Below are 21230 nucleotides of genomic sequence, written 5' to 3' on the forward strand. Positions count from 1 at the left end.
GCTCGGGGGACCGGCGCGGCGACTCCGCCCGAGGAGGCACCTCAGGGCCCGCGGACGGGGTTTGACGGGGAGGGCGGGCGAGGAAGGGCGCGCGGGACAGAGGACGGCTGCGGAGCGGGGACAGCCGGCCGGGAGGGAACCGGAGCGGGCCGCGGTGTCCAGAGCGGCGGGAAGAAAGCCCGGGAAGCAACGCGGACTGAAGTAAGCCGCGCCTTCAGCAGCGCCATTGTCAGGAAGCCCTGAGGCGCATTCGGGACTTGGTTCTATAAGGAACCTTAGAAAATAAGTACACGTGCAGTACTAACAAATGCGCGTAATGAAAAAACGTAATGACACAGACTGTGCGTGAGCAGGATGTAGTTTTCCACAGCGATATTTGCATTGTGTTAACTACACACATTGACCACTTTCTTTGTGTAGCTAATTTTCCACTTAAAATTGGGGGACTTACAGTGTATCATGTGACTACAGTGAAACTCTGTGTCTTGGCATAGATTTGTGCCCAGTGACTGCCCAACCTACTCTTCTACTTATTTTTTATTAGGAAATACTGCTTCAGAAATGTTTTAGATCAAATGCAATTTAAAACATATATAATTTGGACGACTTTCAAGGCAGGGCAGTGGACCACAAGTGACATAATTCAGCTGCAACATTTAGGAATGAAGTTCAGGTGCACAAATAGATGATTCTGAGTGTGAATTTTTAATTCTTTTTTTCTTTCATAAGTAACAGTTGGAACACTGGTGCTTGGAATCACCTTTGCAAAAATAGTAGTTTGGAGGCTTTGGTAAAGCTTGGAAAATATTATCTTACACTGTACTGTGTTTTACCATGCATATGGAAATCAGAAGTTCAGTGTGTATTGTAAGATCAGAAAAAATATTTTATCTTTTTAATTGGACTTACATTTTTTTGGTGTCATGTATACATAAAATTCTGCCATGTGGAGGTCCTTGAAACCAAAGATCGGAGCTACAATTTGAGTCAACTGAATTAGGCCAACTCACTTTGCAGTATTATGGAGGTAAACATGCTTATGACTGCAGGATGAAGAGTGGATTGGACGGAGCTTAGAGGTCAGTTAGAAGTCTGAACCGGTGTATAGACAAGAAGTGCTAATGGTCTGAAAGAAAAATGGCTATAGTTTTAGATACATTATAGGAAAATAATCACGAGAATAGTGCCACTTAAATAAGAGCAAAGAATAGAGGGATGGCTGTCAGAATGAGATGCTGCAGAAAGACTTAGAGTAGGGACTCGGCAAATATGTTTCTTGAAACCTTGGTAAGAACAGTTAGGTCAGGTAGGGGCACTTTAGAGTTCTTTTCTTTTTATTTTCTTGCTTAAAGCTGGGAACAACCTAAGCATGATTATATATGGAAAGATAGAAGTCGGTGCAGAGGAGGACATTTAAAGTGCAGAGAGGCGATGGTTGGTGAAAAAGATACAAAGATTTGGTAGGCAAACAGTGCATATTCTTTGTACAGTGTTTGTGGTTTATAAGGACAGGATGACTGTGGCTGTTATATTGAGGTGCACATCACAGAATAACTACAGTTTTCTTAATGTGCTACCAGAGAACCTAGGCTCTATCATATATTTATCTGTTCATTTGTTGTATCTATCGCCTAAAATTTTTATAGTGCTCATCAATATTAACCACATGGATTCCTTCTCTGAACAGTTACAATGGAATTCTTGGAGTGTAATTACCACTGAAGGATATATACCAAATAAATAATTAAATAAGAAATTATCCAGCTACAATTGCGATACTGCTATGAAAGAAGAGTGTTGAAAGTTAAAGGTACCTAGTTAAGAAGGAGCTCATGTGACCTGAGGGCACTTTCAAAGATTAAAATGTACCTAGCTGATATCTAAAAGTGTTCTCTCTTTTTAGCAAGTTAGCCACAATTCCCTGGTGATCCCATCTCCTACCCCATCCTTGGTCTCATTGTTTTCTATTCACTGTTGAACTCAGTCTCCCCTTTCTTAAGCATTTCAAATGTGTTTTGCCTGTGGGTTGGGTGGTAGGATGGACAAACTTTCAAGAACTAAGACTTGGCCAGGATCTTTTTCAAGTCTTTTTGCTGTATCACAGTAACTAAATGTGAACTAAATGGACATTTAATTGTATTCATGCTATGTTAGGCGAAGAAAAGAGTTTAGGGGATGGCAAATCAATGGTCAGCCACAGCCACCACAGACTTAGCCTCTTAACATCCTTTAGAGAAACCACAGCAAACAAATTTGGAAAAATGATAGGAAAAATGATTTCCTATCATTTCTTAGCAGGAATTTTGGTAACAGCTAATGAAAACTAGTCCTTTCTTTTTTCTTTCATTTAAAATTCTGATGTTTTCAGGGTCAAGTGACCGGGGAATAAGTATCCACTCCTGTACCTGCAGGGAAGAAAGGTACTATGACTGCTATCATTTTTGCATTTATATAGCACTAAAATGTTGACTAAGTGCTTTTGCAGTCAATATTATTGTTCAGTTTAAAAGGTAGCCTAAAATCACTTCTGTGAAAATGTGTTTTGCATGATTCAGAGATTTTTTTCTATGATGTAGAACTTTCAGATAAATCAAGATTAGATGTAATATAAAACAATGTCATTATCTGAAGAGAATAAGCTATTAGTAGAAAATACTAGCCTCCTGACACTTTTTGTTACCTGCTCTAACGATGAAAGAAAATAGAAATAAATAAAAAACACAATAGTAGAAATACAACCTTCCTTAAGATATGGTTTGTAAGTAGGGCAATCAGGGGTGTTGAAAGGCAATCTGTGTCTTTTAAAATATCATCCTTAAAGTATTATGTTTTGGGTAAAATTTTCTGTACAATGCCAGAGAGTATTTCCAGGTTTGCAGGCCATAGTATTTTATTGGACAGCTGTGGCATTCTAGGGCAAAAGTAGAGATAAATGAATGAGGATGGCTCTTTCAATAGAGCCTTGTTTATAAAAGCATGATACCCTGATTTGACCTGTAGGTCATTGCTTACCCTATGACATCAGCATCTCTGATATTCCATAGTGAACAGGAAGTGGTAGAGATTAAAATGATTGATAAAAGTTCGACGTGGGCAGTGATGGACTTATGTTGATTGTTGTATCTTCATGCTTAGTACAGTGCCTGACAGGTGGGAAGGAGTTAAAAACACATCTCCTGAATGAAGGAATAAATAGCAAGGGTATCTGATAGAAAATTGCCTAAGATAAGCTAGACACTTCTGTGTTCAGATTTCTAGGTTCTGTAACAAAAAACTACCATTTTAGGTACAGCAGACACTGAATTTTTGTACTTAGTTTAAAGAATAGATGCAGAGAAAGTATCTGAAGAATGATAAAAATAATAGTGAGAAGCATGTAGGCCTGGGAATCTCCACCAGTAAAAATGCAAATTAGTATCCTTTGGAAGGGAACTGACAGAGAGTATATCTTGATCTCTCTCCTAGTCCAGGGCCTTCATTGTCTGCCCTTAGTTTTATGCAGTTTTTTTTTAGTATCTGTGCTATACTGTCTCTTCCTCTATTCCCTTTGGATACTTTCCAAGTTCTTGCCCACCCTGCAGGTACCTGTGGTCTTCCAGTCTTAAGGACTGGGTCACAACACAAATTGGGAGTTCACTTCTCATTGTTGGCTCTGTCTGTCTCTGTCTGTCCCTGTCTGTCTCTCCCTCCTTCCCTTCCTCCTCACCCTGATGCCCCCTTCCTTGCCTTGCCTCCTTCCCTCCCAGTTCTGGTAACTGATCCCTCCTGTCTTGCCTTTAGGCTTGGGAAAGTAAAGGATTAAAGAATGCTCATATCTTATTGCTGATATTCCTAACCCCTAAGTCACTGTGTTACTTGCTCAAAGTCTGTGTTACTCACTGAAATAACTCACTGGCTCCTCCCTTTACTCTGAATCTTAACTGAATCAGTTTTTCTTCTGTCTCAGGCCCTTTCCACCGTGCTGTTTGGACCTGCCAACCATGGACTAAAACTGCTGATACAGTGAGCTATAATAAACCTGTTCTTGTTTAAGTTGTAAGTATTAGGTATCATGTTTCAGTCACCAGGAAAGTGACTAAGATAGATTTTAGTATTAGGAAAGTGGGTTTCTTGCCCTAATTCTACCTGACCATGTGGTTTAAAAGCCTTTGGTTTTCAGAAGGGGCTTGGAACGATTTGGAGGTTCAGGTTAGAGAACTTTTAGAATGCTTTAAACTGAGCTTGACAAAAGATTCAAGTGAGAGCTTAGAAGACCAAAATGCTGATTGAAATGCTTCTGGTAATGATTAGGCTCAGGAGGTTTCAGTTGGAAACAAGGACTCAGTTGAAAGTTGAACAGGAGACCATATATGTTATGTTCTGGCAGAAAATGTGTTTTTATTTTCCACATGTTCTGAGACACTGCAGGAGACTAAGATTAAGGGTAGCAGACTAATCTGGCAGAGAAAACTTTAAGGCATCTCAGTGTTAAGCTTGTGGCATGGGTACTGCTGACTGCCTCTAATAGCCAGATTCACAGTGAGATTCAGAACAAAAAAAATAATTTAAAAAGTTTTCCATTTTGCCAGACATGAAGCACCTGAAAAGCTGGAGCAAAGAGAGTTTGGTGGCTAGAAAGACTTACATTAAAAAGAAGCCAAATACTTGTCCTCAAGACAATAGGAAAGATGCCTTAGTGGCATCTCAGCAATCAGCAAGACTCTACTGTTCACTGGCTTAAAGATGGAAAAGTAAAAGTCTTTATTTTGAAAAGAGAGCCTCAAGAGTATCCTGCTTGAGAAGGGCTGCCTCGGAAGTTAGCTCCCTAGAACTTGTTCACAGTGCGCAACCATCCAGACACTGGGAGACCTCTGCAGACATGAATAAAGAAAGTCCACGTATTGTTCCAGCTAGTGACAGACCTTGGTGTCATTCATGTAGTGCAAGTTGTATAGGCAGAATCCAAGAGTTGTGAGGTGAGTGAGAGTCCTACCCAGATTTAGAAGAAGGCCTGGGAGACCAGGCATTGTGCTCCTGAGAGGGCAGTGTGTGAAGCTGTGAGAGTGAAGGCAAAAGTGCAGTGGAAATCCCAGGAAGTAAGAGAAACTAGGAACTTAAAATATCTTATAAGGAAAGCCACAGGCAGTGAGCATAGCCACCCTAAGAAAGAAGCCATGCCAGCTGCAACTGGCAGTGGTATAGGGATGGATGTTCCCAAGTTCCTTAAAGCTCACTAGAATTTAACCTGAGTACTGGACATGAAATTACACGATTTACCCTGTTAGGTTTTCATCTTGCTTTTATTCCTTTCCTGTCTATCCCTCTATTTCTCTGTTTTGGAATGGGAATGTTTACCATGTCATTGTACATCAGCTGTGGTTAACCATCTTTTTATTTTTATGTTTATTATTATTATTTTGTTTAATGAGACAGGGTCTCACTATGTAGCCCAGGCTGGCCTTGATGTCCTGGCTGTCCTCCTGTCTCAGCTTCCTGAGTGCTGGCATTACAGACATGTACCACCACAGCTGACTTTATTTATTATTTTTTTCAGGGGCTCACAGATAAGAGTTTGCCAAGGGTCTCAGAGTAGACTTTGGACTTAGATTTTCAGCAGTTCTGGAACTAAAAAAATTTAGCAAATATTAGAGATGGACTAAATGAATTTTGCACAAAGACATGAACATGATTATTTTGGGAGCCATTGGTGGGATGTTACATTTTATATCTGGGATATATCCTCAAAAATCTTTTGTGTTTCATGGTGATTGGATCAAAGAGCTGGTGTATTATCAGTGGGTTAGTGCAGTGATGACTTAATATCTGGAGGTGGGGCCTGGTTAGAGGAGGGCCACTGGGGTTGTGACCTGGAAGGGTATATTTTCCTCCGTCTTTTCCTTTTCCTCTCTACTTCCTGGTTGCATGACATGAGCAGTTTTCCTTAAGCCATGCAGTTTTCTGCATTTGAGGTGCTAGTCATGGACTGAAACTTCTGAAACTCAGCCACAATAAACCTCCCCTCCTTTAAGTTGGGGATGTTAGGTATTATGCTTCAGTGACAAGGAAAGCAACTAAGACAGGAAGGAAGCATGGCAACTTTACCTGCAAAGATAAACATGAGAAGGACCAACATCTCTTCTTCCTTTATTTGTAAACATAAGGCAGAATGTGATACTCCTTCCTTTCACTCCTTAACCTCTGCTCACTTAAGCATCGTACTCATGAAAGGTTGTCTTTGATGCCCTCTTAACTTTTTTTCCCAACACTGGGGTCTTATCTGTATTTAAAATTTTCTATTAAGGGTGTAAAATAACAGATTTTTGTTTCATATGTGTGTGATACTACAGATTGAACCCAGGGCTTTCACACTGAGGTTCTTCCCCACCTGTCTTTTTTTCATTTTTTATTTTGAGACAGGGTATCTCTACATCACTGACTTGCCCAGGTTTGGCTCAAATTTGTGATTCTCCTGTCTCAGCCTCCATGAATGCTGAGATTTTAGGTATGTGCCACCACAGCTCCCTCACATTGGCAGACCTTTACCAGGCAGTTTCCGTTATACCATTTTTTATTGCTTTTCTTCAAAATATCAAACGTATATCAGTCATCCTTTTACTATTTTAGACAACACTATTTAAAATGTTTTGTTGAACTTTAGGTTTCATATCTAAATAGTAGACCTCAGTAGGGTCCTAGATTTTTAGTGTCTCATTCTGTTCTTTATTCTTTTGTCTTTTTCTGATTATTTACACTTTTTTATGTCTTGTGTTATAACAATTTAATCTTGGAAATATAACAAAATATTTTTGAACTTAGTGATTTTTTTGGTTGGTGAGCAAACTGACTTTGTAAATCATCTAAAGTAGGTTCCTAAGTATACCATTATGTCAATTTTTGTAATGAAAGTCCAATTTAGTTTATAACAGGCCTCCCACATATCTGTCATCTTCTTTAACTTTTTTCTTCTGATTTATTCAATGAATGCCTTTACCATCTTATTTTTGATTAGATTATTTTCACTATGGCAGAGTTCTGGAAAATAAATCCTTTTGGATTTAATGTGTGCTAGTTTAATATGAATGGATAGAAGAGTAAAAACAATCCATTAGAAAGTAATTCTGATTGTTATAGAGATTTTACTTTTTTAATCTTTGATCTAATTGTTGGAAAATATATTTCAGAGCCTGTTTATTGATTTCTTTTCCTATATCTTCTTTATTCATGAATATCTATCTCTTACAGATTAAAAAAAGCTATTCTTGTCATTCTTTTAAAGTCCCCCCATATAGGCCTTCCAATAGCTAGTTATTTGATATTCTCTTCTTTTTATCACGTAAAAGCTTGTGAGAAAAGGAGAATTTTTATCTCTCATACTGGACAAAATCAATCAGTGGTGCTGAATATTTGCTAGTAGATTGTAAATTTATTATGATAACCTGCCGTTTTTAACCATGCACAAAAACTTATGTGATCCTTGAGAGGTTTTTGCTTTCTAAAAATTTCTTTTACAGGTATGTCTCCTAAGTAATCCACTACTATAAAAATAGTTTTCATTTTTAATTAAAAAAACTGCCCACTATCCATAAACCATCTATTTGTTGGTTACTAGGCAGTATTTCAACTATTGCTCTCATCACAGGTTTCCAAAACCAAAATGTGTTTGCAAATATGCGTGTCAGTGCAAGTAATGACACCATAATTACAGGCAGCAAAGGAAGCAGCAATTGCAACTCAAAGACCCTGGGTCTGTGTTTCATACTAGATTGCTGCTATAAAAATCTTTAGTGGTAAATAGTAAACAGTTTTCTTGTCTTTTCCAAAAGACAACTACTGCATAAGACCACCAAGGAAGGAACTGATTTATGCTACATGGCTGGGAGCCAAATTCTTAATTATCCATATGCTGACCTCATTTTTATCACTCACTGATAAAATTAAAGAATTAAGGAAGCAACTTCAAAGAGTGATTTGTATACTCTACATTATTTTGTACATTTTGAACTTTCCAATAATTTTAGTGCACATTTCTAATTGAGGTCCATTACTTCGTTGACCTGACATTGCAGTCATGTTTTAGCTTTTTGCCACTTGCCCTGTCACTTTTCCATCTGGCAAGAAGTCCTGTCATTTGACAAACACCTCTCAGAGCTTCCTGTATTGTTTGTGCAAACACTCAGGTTTTAGGCCTAGCTCTCCTTCCGGCCCTTCCTACAGTCTGTTTTCATAATCCCCTTACTCCTTACTACTCAGCATAATATTCTTCTTGAAACACCACTTTTATTATTTCCCTCATATTCTCTGATGGATGTGCTGGCACCCACTGCAGGAAGTTCAGACATTTCTTACTGATTCTCAGGTCCTCAATTTCCCTAGCTATTCCACTTATTCTCTAAAACATCATAATCTTTAGTCAAGGACATCACGTGTGCTCCCATAAATATCTATGCTGTTATCTGCTGCCTGCTCAGTCCAACATTTTTGAAGTGCTTTTTTGGAGCTCTGAGTAGTCACCCTTCAGAATTTGAGACCTACCTCACAAGTCTTTCCTCATCCTATTTGAACCAACTCACACACCTCTTTTCTTGGCCCCTTGATAGATGTTTAGTCAGATCCATGCTCCTATACAGGTTTCAGAGGTAGTAAGTCTAGGATTGAGTCATCAGCACACACATGGTCAAGTGGGTCAAGCATGGCAGTGAATTCACTATGCCCTTGTTAGAGTTCATAATGATCATGTGTCAGTTTAACTAATTTCATTCCCCCAGCAGCTTTGTAAATTAGGAATTATTTTGATTCCCATTTTACAGATGAGGAAAGTGGCAGGGAGAGGTAAGATAATCTCTGTTTCAGATCATATAGCTAGTAAGAAGGGGAGCTATACAACATGGACCCTGAAACTATTCCCTCTGCAAATCTTATTTCTTGATACATCATCAAAATAGTTCTGGATGAGATTTTAGGGATTACTCTGGCTTATCTCCATGGGGAGATAAGGATCAATCAAGCTTTCTCATCTGTAGGTGTTCTGGAGTTAATAGGCCTGTGTATCTATGCGTATGCATGTGTGTGTGGTGTATGTAGCTTGTGGTGTGTGCATTTAATGCTGAGATGATAGATTGAGACTACGATGGTAGATGGTAGACAGAATGACCACAGGCAGGCACAACATGATGCCAGTTTTAGCAAGGGCCAGTGCTGTTCAGCTTATGCTTATTTTCTACTTCCAGAAATTATCCTATGGAAAGATGATGTACAAAAAGATAAATACTTAGAAGTCAAGTTCATTTGGTATCCCTGAGCTTCAATTCTTTATCTCTAAACAGTGATCCTGAATTCCATGTCACAGAACTACTAAAATGAAGAAATGAATATAAAGTGAATGAGTAGTATGCAGTGCACAGTGTCCAGGAAATGTTTGTCTTTTTTTCCCTTTGGGATCTTTATTCAGGCTCTCTACTCAAGGCAGGCCAACAGCTTTTCTTATCCTTGTCAATCCCATTTCTGTTGAATCTATCCATACCTATATTTCCATATCAATGTATTTCCCTGATTTTGCCTCTTACCCCTTTGCTTCATACGTCTTCATGAAGTTTTCTATGATTTCCAGAATTACAGCTTTTTTTTGTGATTTCCTGTTATGGAAACTGTTTTATGTCTGCCTTAGTCTCTTTTTTGTTCATTATGGTTTGGATAAGACTTGAGTGTGTCCCCAAGCATTTAGATGTTGAGAGGTCTGTCCCTAGCGTGGCAGTCTGAGAGGTGGGGGGACTGTTAAAAGGTGGGACCTAGTGGGAAATCCTTAGGTGATTGAGGGAGCTGCTGTTGGAAGGGATTAAGGTACTCTCAAGGAATTCCTAAGCTCTTGTGTGGAGTTATTACAAGAGCAAGTCCAACCCTGAACTGGTCTCCAGCTTCTTGTTGTGAAATGTGACCTCTTCCTTTCACAAATATTCCTACCTTTTGCTATGGAGACCTCAGCAGGGCTATTTGCACTCTTGTCCTTTAAAACTGTGAGCTAATTAAACCTCTTCTCTTTACAAACTTAGCCTGCCTTAGAAATGTCATTAAAGTAACAGAAAACAGATAAACATAGTGTTCCAATAATACTAGATACTTTATAAAGAAGTGTTTTAGTTACCTTATCATAATTTCTATACAATGTAGTTTAATACTTCTCTAGGGGCAAAGTGCTAGAAACAGCAAACGTGTGCATTTGATGAGCTCAGTCACTGACTAGCAGGGAACACAGGTCCTCAGAGAACATATTATTACTACGCTGTGATAAACATCCCATAGTGGTTTGGAAATGTAGACAAGGGAGCAGTTACTGGAGCCAGGATAAGGAGAGGAAGGAGTAAATCTGGAGAACTCCCAGAGAGGCAATTAAACTAAGCCATGAAAGGTGAGTGGAGAGTCTTCAGGAAAGGAAATGAGAGGATGGCTCTGTCCTCTAGAGACTAAAAGGTGTGGGCAAGGAGTGGCAAGCACAGGAGCAAGTAGTTTATTAGGGGAAAGCAGCACTTGTCCTCCAAGATAGACTAGCTCTAGGCTAGAGGGGTAGCAGTGGTTTTGGCTCTGAATAGAACCAGTTGTATGACTACAGATCTTGCTTAAATGCAGTTATGCAAAAAAAGTGTTTTGCTGTTTCTCCATTTTGTCACTTTAAACTATTGCTGAGAGCTGAACACTCAACAGCACAGTATCATTTGGGACAAAAGGTTCAAGGTTTGTAAGGGATTGAGCTATCCAGTTTGGAGGCTTAGTGCTGGTGTCACTGAAAGGGGGTTTTACTAAGGAGGCTGCCAAAGGGAAGAGCTCTGATGTTACGATGTTATAAGAAATGGGTAAGGGATTGGGCTGAGGGTTTAGCTCAGTGGCACAGCTCCTGCCTGGCAAGCACAAGGTCATGAGTTCAATTCCTGGTACCAGAAAAAAAAAAAAAAAACAAACAAACAAAAAAAGAAATGTGTAAGGGGAATTTTGCAGGGAGAAAACTTGATTGCTTCTTTTAAATCTCAGGGTATAATTTGGGAGAGTTCACTTTATATTATTTTATTTTCAAGGTTGAATTTGGGATTAATAAACAAGAGTTAATAGGAGGCCTAGAAGGAATTTCTAAGAATTGACCATTCAGTAACCAAAATTTCAATACCGTTCTGTTTATGGAGAGTGGACTGGATTCCCCAATTCCTTCTGATGTCAGATTCTTGAGAGTCTGTGGCAGATAATCAACATAGTTTTGGTGTTAAATGAGTTTTATTATACTTGAACTATATTAAATCTGGGCTATAATGCTAATTTAGTGTATTCATTTGCCAGTCAATATAGAAAGATTAAAGGCTTTGGTGTCAAATGATATCCATGAAATCATGTGACTTGGAGCAAGTTTCTCTCCTAGATTTGCATACAGATAAAGCAGTTGTAAAGAATAACAGTTATATCACAAAGAGAGAATCAACTATAATCATGGATATATATATGTATATATATGTGTATATATATATTCTATTATATTATAAAGATTCTGTCTTTGAAAGTAATATTTTCCTTTTTTCTCTTTGAAATTTTTTGTTTATTTTTGTTTACTGGGGATTGAACCTGAGTTATCACACATGCTAAGCAAATGCTCTACCACTGAGCTATAGCACCAAAGCCCCAGCTACAAGTTATTTTTCTTTAATCTGTTATACTGTAAGCTTCTGAAAGCACTGAGCACTGCACTGCACACATAAAACATCAAGTGATATCTGTTTTATCTAAAGAGCAAGCTTATTTTTATTATTCCTAAATGTTTCCTCTATGAAAATTAATGTCAGTTTATCCTGAGTGACAAAAGTGATGGTAAATTAATCTAAAATTGTTATTCACTCTTTCACCAAGTAGAAGCAACTCCAGACTTCAAACTACAGGTGCAGCTTCTTTTAACAACAAAACATGTATGGGAATGTTTGTATGTATTCATACACAGGTGCACTTGGGTCCTTATAAACACACACACACATACACACATGAGGTACAGATTGTACTTATTCTTTCTTATGCTGAGAGACCCTGACTTTGTAATCGTTGTCTCAATTAAGAAAGTGTTGATTTTTCTTTAATAATTTTTAAAGTGGTACCACAGATGTTTAGAAAATGTATTTTTGTATATTTCTTGGTCATGAAGAATTGTAAAATGTGAAATGATGAGACTAAGAGCTGACATTTTTAGATATCTATTGTTACTGCCATTGTTAGTATCACTATGCTGTATTTATTTATTCTGTGAGAGCTTTGGACACTAAGTAAATGGGAGGGGAGGACAGGGAAAGAGAAACTTGTACACATTTATATATGTACATTTCATGCTCCTACATACATGTAGGTATATCATAATGGTAAGCTTTGCAAGTTGTAACTATGTGCCAAGAACTGTGCTCATTCCTCTCTAAGGATTATTTCATTTAATGCTCCTAATAACACTATGAGGTACTTTCTGTTATTTGCCTTATTTTTCTGATAAGCAAATAGGCTTACAGAGGCCAAATAAATAAATTCTTTAAGTGATAGAGCCCATTTTTTTTTTTTTTTGGTAGTATGGAGGATCAAACCCAGGACCTCAAACTTGGTAGACAAGTACTTTAACACTGAGGTGTATTCCCAGGCCTTTTGATATTTTTATTTTCCGACAGGGTCTGGTTAAATTGACCAGGCTGGCCTGGATTTTGCAGTACTTCTGCCTCAGACTTCTAAATGACTGGAATTATAGATATGGGCCACCATGCCCAGCTGGAGCCTGGATGTTAACCAAGCTGTCAGACATTACTGCTGAAACTTTAAAAAGTCACATGACAATGCCTGGGTGCTTGTAATCACAGACTTGGAATTGGACAAGACATTAGTCAATTTGTGTAGCCTTCACATCATTGCTGAAATCTGTCCTTATCTCAGACAGATGATCATTCAGCTTTTGCTTCAGTAACTCCAGTAATTGAAATTTCATAACTTTACAAGGTGGTACACTCCATTTTTGGAAGCTTCCTTCATTAGATATCTTATTCATCCGTTTATTGGAAAATTGTCTCCCTATAATTTCTACATGTTGGTTATAGCTCTGCTTTCTGGAAGAAATTATGGAACAACTTTCTTTCCCCTTCTTTTAGCTGGAAGCCTTTTAAGTCCGAGTCTTCTGTCCTTGGCAGCTCCCTATGCAGTTCGGAGAACCCTTGGCCTTACCATTCCCTTTCTGACAATTGAGTCTAATTGATTGTTTCTGACAGATCATGATGTGCAGAAATGAGCATGGTACTGAGGCAGGGGGTTCAGCAGAAAAACTTTTGGAATGAGTTATAACACCTGGATTAAGATTTCAGTTCTATGCTTACTGTAAGCCTTAATTTCTAACAGGGGCATAATAGCTACCTTAATGTACTACATTCTGATGGGGTTAAATAAAATGGTGCTTGGCAAAGCGCTTTATGTATCCCGACCCCTGCTCAGGCCTTTCAACTCCCTGCTCCTGATCCTGCTTTTTCATGTTCTTCCAAATTAGCACAACTTCCCTTTAGCATCTTTGCTAAAAGTCATCTGGTAATTGAAGCTTTTTCCAGTCACAATGTTTAAAATTAGAAACAATCTTTTACCTTTTTTTTTTTCCTTGTGTTTGATTTCTTAACTGTGTTTGTCAGAATCTGAAATGTATACATTTTTCTTATTTCCTTTGTGACTCCTTCCACTAGAATTAAAACAATGTGTGCTGAAGAATTCAACTGTTCTCATCACTGCCACTTTTTTCAGGGCATAGCAGATTATCAACAAATACTTTTAAACTACATTAATGAATTACATGAATGAATACATTAATGAATTAAGACAAGCATTGGAGTGTTCAGCAGGCAGGGAAAGTTGTGAGATGTGGACTGCAAATGGTTTGGGTAGCCCCACCCCTGTGGCATTGCAGCTCTCATGGCTTCTCTCTTGGAGTAACTCTCCTCACTGCCTGTGGCTTTCCTCAGCAAACATTCTGCATTCTTAACATGTCCAATTTCCTGCCCTCACTACTGCACTTCTGGCTTCACTCTCGCAGCTTCACTCACTGCCCTCTCCAGGGCATACTGCCTGGCTACTTAGCCTCCTTCAGAAATATGAATAGAAACCTCACTGACCTAATAACTCTTGTACTCTGCATGCTTGTAAAACCAGCACCACATAGGTGATGGCAACATTTCCTGCGAACTTGAGCAAAAACTAGATAGACCCTTCAGCAAAAACTAGACCTTGACTGGAAAGATCTCTGGATGCCTGGATGGTTAAGCACTGTGAAACAAATCCTAGAAAATCAACTTGCTAGGTGGCCCATCTGGAGCAGGTGCCCTGAGGTTCTCTTCTGGAAACAAAGTCTTTTATGTTTGCACCCTTGAGCCTGGAAAGTTTGGGGTTATGTAGATTGCTGAGATGCCACCAAGATGTCTTTGCTGTTGTCCTGAGGCAAAGTATTTAGCTTCTTTCTAATGCTAATCTTTTTTAGGAAGCATACTCTTCTTGCTCCAGCTTTGCAGGTGCTTTTTTTCTTGGAAAATTGAAAGCTTGTCAAGTGGGGAATATGCTACTGATTTTCATTGTAAAACTCAATAAAAACTGCCAGTAGTACCAATGTTGCAGCCTGAATGTTGAACTGTCTTGAAATTTCCTCTGCGAAATTACTTAGTCTACCATCCTTAATCTCAGTCTCCCTCAAAGTCTCAGGACATGAACAAAATGGATAAATTTTCTGCCAGAGCATAACATATATACCAAAAAAGTTTCGTTTCCTATTGAAAACTCCTAAGCTTGGTCTTTAATATATGCAATTTTATTAGCTTCTGATCTTTTAAACTATGACCAGAATCTCTCACTGATCACAGCTTACAGCATTCTAGGGCTTCGCTAGCCAGCATCTTCAAACATTATCAGGGCCTGGGGATTTAGCTCACCAACACAACATCTGCCTGGCAAGCATGAGGTCGTGAGTTCCATTCCCGATACCAGAAAAAAACAAAACAAAACAAACAAACAAACAAAAACCCAAAAAACATTATCAAACTCTTGTCTTGAATGAGTTGTAAACCTCCAGTAAACCTCCAGTGGTCACAGCAGTGACCTTACTCGTGGTACCAGAATTTGTCTTAGTCACTTTCATCATCACTGGGACATAGTACCTGACACCTGAGAGATTTATTTTGGTGACAGTTTAAGAAGTTTCAGTGCATGTTTTGCTAGTTCCAGCACACAAATAGCCTGGTGGCAGGGCCAGGAGGAGGAAGAGTGCTCGTGTTAAAGTATTCAGGAAGCCAAGAAAAAAGGGGCAAGAGTAGTCAAGAATCCAAGTGAGGGAGATGTATGCTTCCAGGTCATGGCCACGGTAACCTGCCTCTAACCAAGCTTTTCTCCTAACAGCACACTCAACTACTGAATTCATTAGTACATAATCCACTGATGCATGTACAGCCCCACCAATCACCTTCCAGCAGCCCAACCTCAGAGCACATGAGGCTTTTCGGGAACATTTTCAATATAAACCATAACATAAGTTTATCATGCTTCATTTTCTAATGATTTGAGGTCATAATTGAGTGAATAAATGCATACAAGTTTTTATTTCAAAGTAACAACAAAGCCTTGAATCTTCTTTTTATGTTCTCACTGCAGCTATTTATCATCCTTGAATTAGCAATGTATCTTATAGCAAACCTTGAAAGTGATCACATCCCTAAAGTTAGGCATGGTAGTTAACTATTTCCATGTTAATTAGGATTTTGGAGCTGGCAAATAAAGAGGAATGAATATGGCAGTGAAAGTAGAAATGCTCCTATGTTCAGAGCATGCCAGTAGGACATTAGGTAATGCCAGAGGGATGGTATCTTCTCAATTCATCTCTAAGCCTGAGCAGAGTCTGGGAAACACTGTACTTGCCTAGGTAGAGTTTTTGAACAATCTCACTCATCTACATAGAGGGTTTTGTAAGATTATGATACTAGGTGTGTCAGCAGTACAGAATTTTCAGATTGAGTGCTGTTTTGTGACTTAGTGGCATGCACATCAAGGTAATCTGGTTTCTGGGTCTTAATAGAAGAAAACAACTGAAGTCAGCAGAATATCTGATTGTAACAGATGATCTGTCTATTAACAGGCTGAATAGGGAAGAATTGACTGCTAGCTTAAAATTGTCTTGGGATATTAAAAAAAGATGTATTTCCCTTACTCAAGAAGTTGACTTTAGACCTATGCATTATTATATATGCCTTTTTGTTGTTGAATGTTTCCATGTACATGTTGTCGGCAGTTAGTGCTGTTTCAAACTGTCCTCAATTTAAACCTGCAGAATTATATTTCATGAGGGTGCCTGAAAAATCTCACAGCTGCTTATTTAAACTTGTTTCTAATTTACCCTAAAATATATTTTAATCTCAAGGTGACTTTTAGCTGAATGATGTAAATCTATCATGGCTAAGCACCAAAAAGTATTCTAAGTGTCCTTGTCATGGTAGGAAATAATTAATATACTAGTTGTTTATTTACATTCTCTTTTCAATTGGATAGGGAGAATATAGGTTTTAGAAAATTTGCATATATGGTAGATGTATGAAAATATTGGATATAATATTGGAATTAAAATTATTTCACCAGGGATAAAACAGAAGGACCAACTTTCAGCAATCATAATAGCTTTTCTTTTCATTTAATTTTTTTTTATTTTAAAGAATAAAAGAAGGATAACATAATAATAGGGGGGACTTAGCAAATTACAGACAAAATGGTAGGAAATTATCAATGGTTATCGTTTTACATATTAATATCTACAAAATAGTTTCTCAGGAAAACAAATAGACAAATAATAGTGAGTTACAGACAAAAGAGGTAGGAGATTATCAAGAGTTGTACTATACTTTGGTATCTTCAAAGTGGCTTCTAAAGAAAATAAATAGAGCTATACATGAGTGACCTATTGAAAAATCATTAACTATTCTCAATGGTTGTTGTAGGAAACACATAATAATAAACATACAAAAATTTATGAAATAGGATAGGAACATTACAAACTTTACACAGTTATGGATAGATTAGTAGGAAAATATCAATGGCTGCTGTAATACGTGGTGGGATCTTCAAAGTGGTTCCTCAGGAAGACAGAGATATGCAAGAAGGACCTATTAAGTAGTTACAGCCTAAGGGTTGTCAAAAATAGCATATTACCTCCTCACCAGTGACTCCTTTCACTGAGGTATGATGGCTGGAAGGAAGGCCAGGATTGAAAAGAAGGACCGAGAGACTTGCACCTGTGTCTAGCAACAGGCTATTTTCTTGTTCCTCCATAGTCATGATTACCCAGGACTCCTCCATGGAGATGACGGTCTGGCCAGAGGGAGAAGGCAGAGCATGCCCCAAGCCCTCTCATTCCTGTTGGACTAACTGGTAGCATGGGTCTGAAATAGCACTGCTTAGGAAGTGAATATTTGACTAATTATTGCTTTTCTAGTTACATAAGAGCTACATTTATGGCTCAAACTTTCCAACTGGTGTCAAAGAAGAAGTTATTCATTGTAGTAGTTATGCTAATAAAAGGAAATATCAAAACATGATGAGTTATATGATCCAAAGAAGTTCCAAGATTCATTTATCCCCTCCAAATAAAATGTAACATAATGGCTACTGTTAATATATATGAATGACATTCTATAGTTCTAGTACTCATAATGTTCCAGGTACTATCATGAGTTATTTTCAACTATGATTTCACCTTACCCTTTAACAAAATCTCGTGAGTTTGTTACTGACATAGTTTTCATTTTATGGATGAACGGAAATGCATAGTTTGCTTTGAGGCGTTTATGTGACAAGGGGAAGAGTTGAACTCAGCCTGTAGGCCATCTTTTTGGAATTCTGTGGCTTCCACAGAATATACTGATTTATTCAAGACTCTCTTGGGGGTATGAGTGGCGGAGAGAAAAAAGCAAGATAGCCTTGATTACCCTAATGAACTTAATTCTTCTAAAAGGAAAAGATAAAAGCTGATGATGGTTGGAGACAGAATGGTTGCAGATAATGAGTTCTCCGAGAGAGGTGAAAAGTAGTATGTGCTGCCATGGTTAGGGAATGCTTTCTAGAAGAGGTGGATTTTGCCTTATGCCCTAAGTGCTAAGTTAGCCTTTTCCACAAAAAAAAAAAAAAAAAAAATGTCTTTTTTAGTGTTCAGGTTCTGATAATAATTTTATGAATGGTACCATGATTACTTTTATTTTATGTTTATAAGGATTTCACACACAGTTTAAAAAATAGTTCAAATATGTGCATATCTTTGATGTTAGAGTTTACTTATGAAAACATAATTTATTCTTCATCCTTTCTGAAATGTGGAAGCAGATAATATTAGCTTATTAATGTGACTTCTGTGTGCATGTGTATGTGTGTGTGCGTGTGCATGTGCACCACAAGCATTTGGAAGAAAGGAAGAAAGGTGTTTTAGAAAGAACTAAAAGATGCTTTTCTGCTGCAGAAGACAGCATTGGTTTTAAGACAACTGTATATTTCTTGGTAGCCTAATTTAACTAATTGTTTCCTTCATTTAAAAGCTGGGCTTGACTATATTAACTATATGAATTTGTCATTCAAGTTTCACCTTTAGGCCCTTATTTTAAATATCTAAGATTATTAATTTTTCCAACGGTAAATAATATTATAGAACACGTATATGTATAGCATTTTATGACCTATAAAACGAAAGAAAGAATAGTATAAAAAATAACATTGTACGTGCTTTCCTACTTTAAACAGATGGATCTTTACAAGGCACAATACACCTTTTCTCTTTCTCCTAATCCGACTGAAGTTTTATTTTTATTTATTTTTAATTTTTAATTTTCTTTTTTTGGTACCGGGAATCAAACTCATGACCTCATGCTTGCCAGGCAGGCACTATGCCGCCAATCTATATCCCCAGCCCTCCTACAGAAGTTTTAAGTTTAGGTGTATCACTCCATACGTTTCTTTATACTTTTTGTACAAATGGGTATATTTCTAAGCAATAAAGTATTTTTATATTGATTGCATGATGTCATTTGAATTTTAGTAGCTTGTTTTTTCTTTTAATTATGAAAATCATTGATTTTGATGTCTATAATTCTGGTTTATTCATTTTTATTGCTTAATAGTATTTGTGTTAATGTACCAATTTAGCTATTATTCTATTGGCGATATTTAGATTATTTATTATTTGTTTTACAGACAGTAAAGGTATGAACAGTTTAAACATGTTTCTTCTATGTATATATTTGACAGTCTTTTCATATGTTTACATACTATTTTCTTATCTTTCTGTGAAGTACTTGCCCAAAAAAAGTTCATTTTTTCTCACAGATTATTTTTCTGTATTTGTATACATTCTTCAAATACTATTTTATATTCATACTGTATTGAATATATGTGTTGAGAATATCTTTGCCTAAGCTGTGGCTTATCTTTTTTTTAATAATGTCTTTTGATGATCAGAACCTTTATATTTTAATGCAGTAAAATGTATCATTTTCCCCTGATCATTTATGCCATGTATTTCAGTTTTTAAGTCTTTTATGTTGAGAGAATAAAACTCAATTTAGGGTGAGGCAAGATGGTGGCAACCAAGGTTTGGGTGAAGAAGTCAAAAAGAAACAAAAAGATCAAAAAGATGCCAGGCCTCCAGTTAAGTCACCGGCTATGGCAGAAGATAAGGAGAAAGAAGAGAGAGACCATGACCCAGGCTGTTTCCAAAGGCAAGTGGGAAAACAAGGAGTGTATTCTCATCTTTTCTTCCAGAGGAGTAAACTTAAGAGCAAGACATTTAATGCAAGACTTGAGAATGTTGATGTCTTATTCTAAAGCAGATACTAAAATAGATCATACAAATAACTTGTAATTAATGATGAGTGTGAAATGAAAAACTGCAATAAATGCATCTATTTTGAAGCTAAGAAAAATTGTTTTTATATGTTGCCTTCTTTTTTTTTTAAGAAGAGGAGAAAGGTAATTATTTATTCTTCTGGAATCCCCAAGTACATAGTAAATGTTAGCTTTTATTAACCAAGCGACAACTAGTGAAATTCTCTGCACATCCTACTTCATGTATACAGTCCAAATAAAATGGTATTTGTAAATTAATCTATATAGTAAATGTCGACACAAAATAAACTGGCACAGAAAGAAGAAAACGGGTTGGGGAAGCACAGAGCCCCACTTAAAGAGGAAGAACTGAAGTGAAGGGACTGACTGTTTCCAGATACCTCTTAATTTGAGAAGCCTCCTTATCCTCCGACTTTCAACTTTATTCATAATATTTAACCCAGTTTATATGTGGCTTTCGAATTCACCTGTTGGGCCCCCTGCCAAATTCCTTGTTCAAAATATTCATCCCCTAGCTGAACTAACAATACCTGTAAACTGTTTGAAAGGTTTTCAGCTGGTTTTGTCATTTAACGCAGCTTTTGATGATCTGCCACATTATGGTTTATTAAAAGAACTCTTAATTCAGATTTGTAGTATGCCACAGTATCTTCCCAAAAGCCAGCCTTTTGTGTACCATGTATTTTAGTTTCACCATTTTGGATAATAGGACATGGTTTTGGAACTTTCAGATCTTAGAAGAAGATGCACAACTTTTAGAAATAAGACCTCTTTTGTCATAAATCTGATAAAAATTTCTCAGGGAAGTTCTGGAGGACCAATTTTATATGAAAATCCTCACTGCTAGTCACCAAACATGAATTAGTGTCTCCTGCAATCCATCACAGCTGCAAAATACAAAGAGAAACAGCAAGTAAAAGATGTGCAGAAACAGAAAGCTACAGACTATTCTTCCACATGATCCCACTGAAGATGTTTTGTTACAGCAGCTGAGGAAAAACAAATAGAAATACAATGGGTAAAAGCAGAGCCAAAAGTCAGTTTGAAAGCAAGGGGGAAACAAGGATTTACAACAGGCGAAGAAAATAAAACAGAAGATGAACAGTGGAAATCAAATGAATCAGTGGATAACTAAGCTGGTTTCCCATTAAAGCATCATTATTTTTATTCAGTGTGTAAATACATCTATTATCTTGGACTGTGTTATGCCTAATTAGTGTGCCATTTAAAAGAAAATACATCTTAGAATCTGTGGTGTTTATCTTTTTCTAAGTAAAGCATTGTGTCACCAGAAAAATCTTAATTTAAAAGTTTCTTAAAGTATTTCAGATGCTAAAATGAAATTATCAAGCATGGTCGTT

At 37.4% G+C, this 21230-nt stretch overlaps 1 protein-coding gene and 1 pseudogene across 1 annotated transcript in view; both read left to right on the top strand.

The window, feature by feature from the left end:
* Window positions 1-316: 316 nt before the first annotated feature.
* On the top strand, window positions 317-21020 carry LOC102014264 (annotated as a pseudogene).
* Mei4 (meiotic double-stranded break formation protein 4) overlaps window positions 3986-21230 on the top strand; it is a 182338-nt gene continuing 165093 nt past the window's right edge. Inside the window, exon 1 of the mRNA XM_005406900.2 lies at window positions 3986-4035. The gene's annotated coding sequence lies outside the window, so the exon portion shown is untranslated. The remainder of the gene's footprint in view (window positions 4036-21230) is intronic.

Source organism: Chinchilla lanigera, unplaced genomic scaffold (assembly GCF_000276665.1).
Source record: "Chinchilla lanigera isolate Chin_1 unplaced genomic scaffold, ChiLan1.0 scaffold00101, whole genome shotgun sequence".
In the NCBI taxonomy this organism is placed as follows: domain Eukaryota; kingdom Metazoa; phylum Chordata; class Mammalia; order Rodentia; family Chinchillidae; genus Chinchilla; species Chinchilla lanigera.